The 12,086-nt window shown below is 35.9% G+C and overlaps 1 protein-coding gene across 15 annotated transcripts in view; it reads left to right on the plus strand.

The window, feature by feature from the left end:
* MBD5 (methyl-CpG binding domain protein 5) overlaps nt 1–12,086 on the plus strand; it is a 176,059-nt gene that overhangs the window by 84,501 nt on the left and 79,472 nt on the right. For all 15 annotated transcript variants that reach the window (XR_013930136.1, XR_013930137.1, XR_013930138.1 and 12 more), the window contains exons 4-5: nt 1,437–1,628; nt 6,440–6,497. The gene's annotated coding sequence lies outside the window, so the exon portion shown is untranslated. The remainder of the gene's footprint in view (nt 1–1,436; nt 1,629–6,439; nt 6,498–12,086) is intronic.

Consider the following 12,086-nt stretch of genomic DNA (forward strand, 5'->3'; position numbering starts at 1 on the left):
CTTGTATTTATAAACTTAGGATTTGGGCTGTTCAACAAAGTTGTTTAACCCTTTCAACTACTGGGAAGAGGTTTTATTTTACTAATAGTAATAATATTGATTTTGTTGCTACATGTGTTCTATTTTGGTTTTATTTTAATCATCTTAATAATATCTATGAGCTAGATGTACCTTGTTATTAATCTAGGTACATAAAAACATGCAGTATTAAGAACAGGTAAGTCTTGTACCATTCAGAAGCATTAAATGTATGGTGTTTAAACATGGAAGCTTTCTGGTGCTCCAGTCTTTAAGAAAATCTGAACATGTATTCCTAATTTTATAGGAGCATGATTTTCAGAGTGGTATTGGTTGGAGAAGAATTTAGGCAAGTTAATTTTTCTTCTAAGTAGTTTGCATATGAAAAAACTAGTAACAAAAAGCTCTATGGGGTTGGTAAATGCAGTCCCAAACAACCAGGACTCTTTCGTACACATTTTTACAAAATGCTGTGCCCAGATTTTGCCCTTAAATTGGGAAGATGCTGATCAACTCAGTTAATTAGTGTTACTAATAAAGTTAATGAGAGAGCAAAAAGGTTTTGCTTACGAACTTAAGTAAGATATTTTAATAATCATACTAAATGCTGTATTTGGTGTTTGTAGCTAATGTACTTTATGTGGCTGATGTGCTTATACCCTATTTGTGTGGCCTATCTGCAACTTTTTTGTTTTAAAGTCTTACAGTTAACTCTTTTGGATATGCCTTTAACGTAATGGGATCCAATCCATTTTACCTGTAAAAGAACTGATTAACTGACTTAAAGTTGTGCAAAGACTGCTAACTCCTTTCAGTGTCAGAGAAATTGAAATGGGCGTAATCAAAGCTTAACTAACTCAGCCGGTGGAGGGCTGCAGGAACATTTAGCTGATGATTCGGAAATAAATGGCTCAGTAACAGGCAGATGTTATGGAATAACCCAGGTTCTGTTTCAGCTGGGGGTTCACCGGTTCCGTGTACCTGTGCAAAAGACACATTTAATAGCTCATCAGCAGTGCTGGTGGAAACTTTTACATAACCAAGGCCATTTGCAGTAGTGTAACTGCAAAGCCTAGAATTTTGCCTCTGTAGTCAAAGGTTTTTAGCATGCATCAGTACAACTCAAGTTGTCTGAAGAAGTGACCTTTTATGTATGCATACTAGTTCTATCATAAAAACCCATCTACTCATTTTTACAGAAATTACTCTCTCTTCTGGACAGTGAACTACCATAATGTAGTAAAAGGTACATTTCTTATCAGTTCCAGTCAGAGCCATCCTACCCTTCTTTAAAAGCAAATATTATTACGGTTTATAAGTTTATACTACAAAGTAATTGAATAAGGGCTTACGAAGCAATCAAGTGAAATAAAAATGTGGTTCATTCTTTAATTGAAATAATGCAACTGTCTCAACAGATGTAACGTGGGGTGCAAGAGTTCCTCAGATGAGGGGTGTAGTAAGACAAAGAGCCAGCCTCAATGGACATAGCCCATTACCGAGATCCAAACAGGAGACTGTCTAAAGCAAAGCTGAAAGCGCATCAAGAATTTTAAGAAGCCTAAAGATCCCCAAGGTAACTAGAAGCAAGACCATGAGAAGTAATGTAGGTAAGTATTCAAAATAAATCGGTGCATTTATTAAGCTGAGAAACTTTTTATTTTTTGATAGTTTTATGCTGTGGTAGTAAAGTTTGTTAGAAGATGTATTTCAAGTAGCATAATACAAAAGATTTGAGCCAATACTGAAAAAAATTAAACAGAAGAACCGCAGACATCTTCCAACATTTAATGGTGCTGAAGTAGAAAAGTAAACAATTTAGCAATTCATATCTTTGTACACGATAGACAGTGCACCCATACGTGGACCTTTTTGATAACAGAACAAAGAAGAAAAAAACACTCTTGACCTAGATTTAACAGATTGTATTGAAACAGCATATGAAGCACAGTATTTTAACGGTAAGAAAATTACCGGTTTGTGACAGTGTGATTCATATGGAGTATTAGTCATAGTTGGTAGTAATATATTTTGACATAATTAAACAATAGAACTCCAGTTATCTGTATCAGAAAATATGCAGCACCATTCTTGACCTAGATTATATTGTAGTAGGAAAGTATAGCTGCCTTGTCCTGAGATGAAGCCAGAACTTTACAGTAAAATATAAAATGAAATGCTTTTATTCTTACATGTTTTCATAAGGTTATACCATGTCAACAACCAGCAGATAGAGAAAAAGAACGTCCTAGGAAGCTCAAACAACATGCTAGGAAACTGAGCTATAAATACCAGGCTAATTCCATAGCTTTAAGATTTCTCCAAAGCTTTTTTAAATCCCTCCAGAAAAGACTGAAGAGATCCCTAATCTGAAGTGCCCCAGTTGAAGAAATGTGTGTGGTTTTATTTTTAAATAAAATTATGTTGATCTGCAGTCGATTGTTTGGACATCTTAATGAGTCAATGTAGTATCTCTACTATATTTGTTGCATCAAAATAAGGGGTTTAAACATTTTTATTCTTATCAGCACTTCTTCAGAGAAAATACAGAATTCTGTCTGATCACCTCTGAACCAATAGATATGGTATTCCCACAGAATACTTGATGTTTGCAACTCCTTTTGAATCTCTTTTTTTGGAGAGCTGTCCCTTTCAGTAGAGAGAGCTAACAGAAGAGTAGTCTTCTTTGGTAGGATTTTATGCAAATTTGGGAAATATTTGGGGTTTTTTTCTTTTGCATTTGTAAATTGTTCCTATGGAACCTAACATAGCTATATTTAAAATTATTTGCTTTTCTGGCTTCCATACTTAATATTCTAAATTCTAAAAAGCAGGCTTTCAGATTTGATGGCATTCAAAGGAGGATGTATGTTATTCTCATGTTGTAATTTAATTTGGTGAACCTGCAATGTGAACAGGTTCTAAGACAAGTGTCTGTAAGAAAAACTGGATTGTGAGATAAGTGAATTGCTGAGTGTGTAAGAGAAGGGATTCTTTTATCCATAATGTTGGGTGAAAAGATGTATACGCTTGTATTTCTGAAGCACTGTGTAATGTTTCACGTTGAAGTTATCAAAACCAGTAGCTGGGGATGTCATGAGACAGAATTATCGTGTAACCATAGAAAGATACTGGTTGCAAGGGGCATCTAGAGATCACACGGAACAGCTGAGGTTGGAAGGAGCCTCTGGAGGTCATCTTGTTCAACCCCTCTGGTCAGGCAAGGTCACCTAGAGCAGGTTGTCCAGGATCACGTCCAGACAGTGTTTGAATACATCTGCAGATGGAGACTCCACCACCTCTCTAGGCAACCCATGCCAGTGCTCTGTCACCCTCACAGTAAAAAAAGTATTTCCTGATGCTCTGATGAAACCTCCTGTTTCCATCTGTGCCTGCTACCTGCTGTTGCAGAATCCCAGAATGGCCAGGGTGGGGAGGCACCTCTGGAGATCACCTAGTGCAGCCCCCAGCTAAAGCAGGCTCTCCTAGAGCAGCGTGCAGAGCCGCATCCAGGTGGGTTTTGAACGTCTCCAGAGAAGGAGACTCCATAACCTCTCTGGGCAGCCTTTTCCTATTACTGGATCCACTGAAAAGAGCCCGGCCCCATCTTCTTTGCACCCTTCTTTCAGGTATTCATACACATTGAGAAGATGTCCCCCAGAGCCTTAATTTTCCTAATATGTATTCAAAAGTTTCCGCATTGCACATGTTTCTGCTGCTCGTTCTTCTGTGGACAACAGAGCAGATTCTGGCTCAATCTTCTCCTTCACCACATGTTAGCTGGTTCAAAACAGCAGTAAGATCTCCCCTAAACCTTCTCTTCTTGAGCTTCTTCTTCCATAAGTATCTCTTTGCTCCTGAAAAACATCTCTTACTTTCTGTACTCATGTTTTGCTTGAGAAAATGCATTAAAAATAAGAACGTTTTCAGAAACTTCTGAATTTCCTTTGCATGTTCCCTCTGTAAGAGGAAGACAATTGGAGAGCTTGGCGGGGGGGGGCGGCGGGGGGGGAATCACAAATGTTCATTCCTAGAGCACTGGAGATTTTTGCAGTGTCTGACACGAGACTCAGTATATGTTCACTGTCAGTGAGACCTTTAGGTAGAATGTTTTGTGTTTTGTGGTACTGGCCACTGCCCTTTAAAAAAATTTGTATTAGCCAGAAGGCGGCAAAGCAGAGCAACAAGCTAGTGACAGATTTAGAAAGCAGGACTGTTAAAGAACAGCTGAAAGGATTGGGTTTGTTTATTCTAGGAAAAAAGAGAACACTGTAGGATGGGCATAAGGCTTTAAAAAGATAAGAGGTTTTTATAAAAGCAATGGTGGCAGTTGCTCTGTAGATTTAAAAAAATAATAATAAATTCAATTTGCACAAAGGATAATCTAGGATAGATGTAAAGGGAAACAGTCCAAGCTTTTTTGTTTTACCTCATAACTGACTGCAAATATGGATGAAAAACTGGGATATTTTACCTATAACTGTCATGAAATCTGTGATGGGAAATGTGAAAAAAAAAAAAATGCATCAAGCAGCTTTCAGAGACAGATCTTGGTAATTTTGACCTTCCACCACTGGCAGTGGGCTGAGCAGATTGCTCTCCTGTGATCCCTCTTCAGCGCCTCGGTTTCTGTAATTCTGTCAACTTAATTGTGGGATTAGCTTTGTTTTGTTTCCCTGCAAACTTTTTCTATTACTGATAATATACTTCGGGTTAAGGTATGTGGTATTTTTATAAAAAATTCTTTATGTGTGGCAGTTTTCATTACAAAAAAAATTGAACGAAAAGACATTTTTTCTTAAATAAAATGCTTTGAAAAGCTCTTATTTAAAATGGAGTGATATTCAGGTTCAGCAGCCTTTGGAAGTTTGCCACTAAATTCCTTGAATTCAGATTTCCATCGAGATGGTAGGCTGAAAGGTAACATAAGAAATAAATATATGCAAAACAAATGTGGGGAGCTATCGTACCTGTCTGTAAGCTTGAATTCATAGTTCTTAGATTTTTCTGCCAAGAGTTTATGGCATTTGTTCATTACACTAATGGCTTTGTTTAGGGGGGGTGGGGGGGTGGTATGTGGCAGAATATATTTGTGTTGCTAAATGAATTTCTTTTGATTAAGCTTTAAATAAGTTGGGATGAAGAGCTGACTAAATGGTTCTTTGCCTGCATTTTTTCCAATAGCTCACTTTTTGGAGTGTAGTGCCAGAACATGCTAAAAATCTGTTGTGTCCCTACTGTCTGCATTTCCAGAGACATTTTTCAAGCCTATTCAGAGAATAAAGAACTGGTTTACGTTTTAAGTTAGTATCTGGCACAACACATAGTCCTTCGATTGGGATGAAGTAGTGTGGGTTTTAGGTTCTTATCTTTTTTTGGAGCTTTGTTATTGAACTCTTGGATGTACTGCATCCTTAAAGAGACACATGGTTTTAATTTCTGGGTGCCTGTGGTCCTTTAACTCTCATTTTTCTTTTCTCTGCTTTTGATGAGCTGGTGGAATTATCTTATACTTGTCAAGCTTGACTGTGACTCACCCTTTTGTTTAGTTTCTTCCGAAAAGAATCAAACCTTTTTTGTCCAGCTTAGCATATGTGCAGTCTATTGCATATGCAGTAATATCACATTTTATAGTGCATCAAGTGAGCAAAGCCATCGATACCTGGCAGGATAGAGTTGAGCATCATTACCAGGTACCATCTTGCTCTACATTAAACCTAATGATGTTGTGTTTGGATGGCAAAACACCTCCAAGGAGAGTTTCACAACCCCTGTACTGAAGTAGAGAACAGAATGCTTTTTTATTATCAAAAAACCCCAAATGTTTCATTTTCTAGGGGCCAGACTGCAGTATTTGTCCTTATTAAGGTGTCAGTGTGAATACGTCTGATAATTGTTACATAAAAATTCAACCCAAAAATACACAGATACTAATGTTTAGATACTTTGCTCATTTTAATAGGCTAAAAATACCTTGGCTTTCTTAAATCTCCGAGTGAAGGAGGTGGAACAGCCAGCCAGGAAAGGTTTTCACTCATGAAGCACAAAATCTTATTTGAAACTAGTGGTGTGTGTACAGTTGAAAACTTTTAACATCTTTATTGCCAGAATACAGATCAAAATTTAGTAGAGTAGATTTTTTTAAAAAGAAGTTTTACATTATTTTTTTCTTAAATATTAGAAATTTTTTCCTGTGCTCATGATGTTTTATGGAAATGAAGTGTGTACAAAATATGGTGTGGAAACAGTTATTTCAGAATTTCAAAGGAGCAATAATATTCTAGGAAACCTCTCTGATTAAGTGTTTATAAATATGAAGAAATAATTAAGAATCATTTCATATTGAAATCTTAACATCCTGTCTGGACTGCATCGCTTACTATTGCTTATCTTCTCTTTCAACTGATTATTTATTTTTCAGCTTGGAATGAACAAGATGAACATATCCACCTTCAATCTAATGCTTAATGTGGAAAAAGGTCAGGCTTTTTTTATTTATATATATATATATATCTCCTGTGCCCTACTGTTAATTAGTATATTTAAAAGTACTTTGTGTGTGCATTACTTACTTAATCGATCTTAAATAACAAACCAAATGTGTTGTTTTAATATGAGGGGGAGAAAGACTATTTTTCAATCAGATGGTATATTCATAAAACAGCTGACTCAGACCAGTGTAAGTGGAATAAAAAGCTGTAGATGGAAAGGTCATGTATACAAATCTTCATAGAGATTCATTTAAAAATGATTAAACTTAGAATTCATGGACCTCTTGTGTATCAAGAAAGAAATATTTGTCATAATTTTCATGGAGTGGAAGCATTTAAAAGGATTAAAATCACCCATGTTTTATTTTTTTTAAATATCCTCGAACTTCTGAGTCCTTTTTTAGAAAACAGAATTGTCTGTCTCTTAAATAAAACCGCAGGGCCAAATTCTCCAAATACTTACACATTCAATTAGTGTATCACTGAAAGACAGTAAGTAATAATCTACTAATGCCAGCAATTCATCTATCATATTGTACAGGTTTGTAGCACACCGGATTTCAGAGAGGCAGCCCGAGCTCTCAAACACTATTATATATATGCCAGATAAGGCTGTAGAGTTTGCATTAAGGTGTCTGAATAGCTGATTTTTATGTTACCATATATTTTTAATATCTTAAGAGTATTTTCATTAGGGAAATTGCTGAGTAGGGATACATAATTCAGTAAACAATTTAAAAAACAGCACTTGGAGAAAAAAAAAATCTATGTATCTAAAAATAGCATAGTCATGTGACTTATTCCTTTGGCATAAAAGCATAATTTACAGGTTTAATTTGCAATCCTACTATGTTTCTGACATTCTCTTGCACAGAAACTCGGTCTGAATTATTCAAATTATTTAAATATTGCCATGTCCTGAACTTAAGGTGCCTTATACAAAGGAGGTTTATATAGTTTATGAAGACCTCTGCATTTTAGATACGGGAGTGTGATTTTCATTTTTACCATTTATTGCTTGATTTTTGATATCGCAGTGCTAAGTTAATGGAGATCTGGGGCTCATCCAGTAATTGCAATGCCAGCAGCTTGGAGCCTTTCACCATATTTTTTGCAGTCTGACTTTTTCCTTTTTAAGCTGCTTATCTAAAATCTAATTGAGTTTTTACATTCAGGTTGTGAAATAGTTAAATTTAAATACTGTTTTCTTGTAAAATTAACATTTCTGTTTCCACAAATTTGTATTTCCTTAGTAACCGGTAAGTCAATAACATAGAGCAAAGCTGTCAAGAGAACCGAACACTTACAAATAGTTACTACCTATTTATTTTCTGCATTTGTTTATTAGATACCTTAAGAACATTCTGTATCAATTTTTTCCTGAAATTCATATGATCTTCATTATAAAACCATTATGAAAATAAATTTAATTATTTCAGAATTTTGGAAGCTCTAAATCATGAGAATGGAAAGTAGTTTCTTACTGGTTAATTCATGTGCTCTGATCTCCTTTTGAAGTAGTTTTAACTTTGGTCTGAAACGTTAAAATATTTATAGCTAAATCATTCTATAATAATCATTGTGCTGCTATTAGAATTTTAAGTTTATGTTAGTTTTAAGTTCCTTATCACTTTTTTGGACAAATGTAAATGTCTGCAGTGGTCATTTCCTAATGAATCTGTGTGTTATGTTAGGGAAAGCAATCCCACTGTGACAAAGTGGATTTTTCTATATTAATGTCTTCTTCTGTTGTGGCAGTTGGTCTTGGAAGGTCTGAATTCTCTCCTGTAGGCATGAATTGCTTTTTTTTCTTCCACATTTTGCAGTCATTTTTTTTCTTGACGAGCAGTCATGCTAACTTTCCCTGATAGACTCCTCTAGAGTTTGATAGGCTCTTAGAGAGCTAACAGAATGATGATACAGAAAAATTTCGGTGTTAAAACCATGAAAGAGACCTCAGGCCGCAGAGAATTAAGATTTGCTCATGTTTGTTCCAGAATACTAAATTATGGAAAAGCATTACATCAACGAAATCAGAATAGTTTAAGAATTGTGCCTTTCTTATGGCAACATGGGGTTTGGAGGAGGCAGAAATTCCTATTAAAACAAAACTTAAAGGGGACCCAGAAGAAGTAGCCTTCCCGGAAGTTGCAGAACTGATACATAGTGACGATGCATCATCACTGTGTGGTGGAGAAAGAAGAAAAAGAACTGAAGAAAAGTTTTTCAGGCAAAAGAGTTCAAGTGTAATTTCTCTTTATATTATAGGAAACATGGTCCTTCAAAATCCTTAGCTAGGAACCTTGCTTTGCAGTTCTCTGCTGTGGAATGCTTTACTTGCTGTCTTGTTTCAGAGAATAACAAAATAAGCATTTTGGGTAAGATTGTTAAAGCTTTATGCCTGCAGATTGAAACAAGACCACTGAAAAGTAAAGTATGAATGGCTTTTAGCCATTGGAAAAAAAAAAAGAGAGAGACAGAAAACATCTGAGTCCAGGTTTGCTTTTCTTAGATTGGTAGGTTGCTGAAGATGGACGTTGTATATTATACAAGTTCCTCTTTTCATTATATGAGTTCCCCTAAAGTGACAAAGTGGATGTAATAACATTTCTTCACTTATTAACATATAGGTTAGTAATACTCTCTTTCATAATATTCCCTACCAAAGGTTTTGATAATGGTGACATGATTCTTATCTACAGAGTAACTTTGTTGATTTAAATTGCATACCAAATATTAGTCTTAATTTTTTGAAAATCTTGAGTGCCTGCATTATTTTGACAGTAGAGTAGGCCTGTGTCACATGCACACAGTTCTGACCTATTTCCCTTGTAAAGAAAAAAATTGATGTGGTGAAAGGCCTGAAAGAGCATTATGGTGCTCTTGTATTCTTCTATGGGCTATATCGGGTGGCTGTTGTATTTATTAAATTCTTAGAGTAGACAGAGCTGAGGCTTAAAAAGAAAATCCTTTTGTTTCCTGCCATCTTTTTGGACTGTCATGTAGCTGAATTTTGCTATTTGTCAAAAGCCTTTCATGGATGCTCTGTGTTTGTACACGTGCACATGTGTACACAGAGGAGTTCTTGAAGGAATGTACTTGCTCTGTTCTTTCACTGGAAGTGAAAACCCCAGTTGCTCCCAACTCTGGGAGTTGCACAGATAGACATGTATAAAAGGCAGGCATACTTTGAGAAAGTTTCAGGGGTTTGGTACTGTACATGCACTAAGAAGGAATGCTAAAGAATCGTGCTCCTTTCCAGGTCAGCCATTGCTTGGATAACTGTAATGGCACGGTTAGATCTCCTAAATAGGGGATACAGTGCAGCTCAATGAACTCTTAATTTTTACCTGCACCGTGGACATTGGTAGGAAGGATATCAAAAGTAAAGTTACAATTTCTGATCAGTTAACAGCATAGTGGTCCACAATACTCCCAAGAGATTCATATTTTGTGCTCTTTAATAATCAGCTAAAATCTCCAAACTTAAATCAGGCTTTTTCTCAGTGACTATCTTTTCCTTATTGTTTTATTAGTGTAGATTCCTAAATAGTAGGTCTGAAGTGACTGCTTTGCTCATCTAGTCTGGCAGCAGAGGAAAGCAAATACTAATAGAGTTCTGTTTGGCCATGTGCAGGTAAGCAAGGCTGGCTGAACTGGGGCATATCCAGTGGGCTACTGGTAAGGGTCATTGAGTGTGGGTGTAGAAACAGGTACAGTGGCCTGAGCTCTTGAAGGTTTTTTGCTATTTATGAGTGAAATAATCCAAATAGCTATCATCTTATAGAGTTGTTACGTTGGGATTTTCCAATCCTGAAAAGTTCTACAGCATCAAAAGTAGTATAAATTAGGAATACATAATGCTGGTTGCAGTATACTGTAGAACTGTCCTTTACACAGTTCACAATAACTCAATACCAAAGGTAGTTGGACTGGTATAAACTGATGCAGCACCAGGACAATTTAAAATGTATCATTTTAATTAAGTCATTCAGTGCAGATCAATTTTCTGGTTGTTGCAATGTATTCTTAATACTCTGTATTTACGAGTAAGATGAAGATGTCTTTCTCAAACGAAAGGCCAGAGTATATCATGTATACAGCTGTATTATAGTCCTGGATACCAGTACAATGAGATAAGATTGAAGGAAGAAAGGTTTCCTTTATACTTCAGGCACATTTGTTTGTTGAATCACTCGCCTAAAAATAGGGCTTCATAAAGTATTCAATACCAATCTAATTAGGCAAGAGAATACTTCTTTTCAGAATGGAAAAGCATTCCCAAAAACTGATGCAACATTTGTATCTAATTGGATGATACAGGAGAATCCTAACTAATTGCTTTGATAGACTTAAACAGATTAATAATGTGGAAGCGATAACTAAATAAGAACTCATTTTAAGTCTGCTGGTTTGAAAATAATGCTTTTTAAGAAGCTAAAGCTTCCTGTTAGTTCTAAAACCCCAAGACTGTGATTTAGGGCATTTCAATTTCTGAATGTATTTTTAAGTGTTTCTGTGATAGAAAGGAAAGCCTGGGAAATGAGATTGCAATTTGTATCTATAAGCAGAGTTTTGTATACATTCTAAGTGTTTGCAAAACTTTTTACCCCCGATCTGGTCAGTCCATAAGTAAGCACTGGGTTTTGCACATCAGAGAGGCAATCGTTGATTGTAGACCTCAAAGTAGCCTTTGTGATACGTGAAATCGTTAGGCACACTTAAAAGTTTTCATGTAAGAAATAAGAAATGAAGCATCTCTACAACATTAGGCTGTCAAAATTTGTCTTGATGGGCTTTATCTCCCTTATTAATAAAATAAATGTTATATTGGTATTCATATCATATGTGATAGATCTGAATCCAGACTATTAGTATGTAATTTAAGTTTCTTTTTACTTTGTACCAAGTTTTCAATTACACCGCTTGACTAGAAAATTGTTAAAGTAAACATTAACAGCTGAGTGTGCAGAAAGGCTTCCTAAAGTGCAACTTTTTTTGAAAAGTGAGACAGTTGCATTAAAAATTGAAACCATACTTTCAGCATGTGAAAATTAAGGAGAAATTTTCCAAGGGGGGGAGGGGTTTGAGGGGTCTAAAGGGGGGCAAACAATTCAGTGTCGTTTTGCATAGTTCTCCAATGAAATATTTTTAAGCATATTGTAATGAAACTGGACTGCAAAACAAATCTAAATGGCATGTCTTGGCGCACAGAAAAAAGAAGTAATTGATTTAGATGTGGAAAGTTGTGTTACTTGTGGTGAGATAACATGAGTTGTCTGGAGTTGTTATGAGATTACAGAGAAGAGGTATTTATTACATGGGTTGATGAAAATCAGACCTTTGGATAGAATCCAGTGTCCAAAATACTTTGGATTTAGTCCAGAATCCAAATATTTTCTATCCCAATCCAAAGTACTTCAGATAGAATACTTTGATGGAGAAGGGGAAAATGGTACATCAAGAGACGGGATTTTTCTGCAGTCGAGTTGGAAGATTCCGGACTGGTACGAAGTGTAGAGGTTTGAGTAGTCTACTGGATGCTCTGTACATCAGAGCATTCACGGTCAGGCTGAT

The sequence above is a fragment of the Falco punctatus genome (genome assembly GCF_963210335.1).
Source record: "Falco punctatus genome assembly, chromosome: 8".
NCBI classification, from domain to species: domain Eukaryota; kingdom Metazoa; phylum Chordata; class Aves; order Falconiformes; family Falconidae; genus Falco; species Falco punctatus.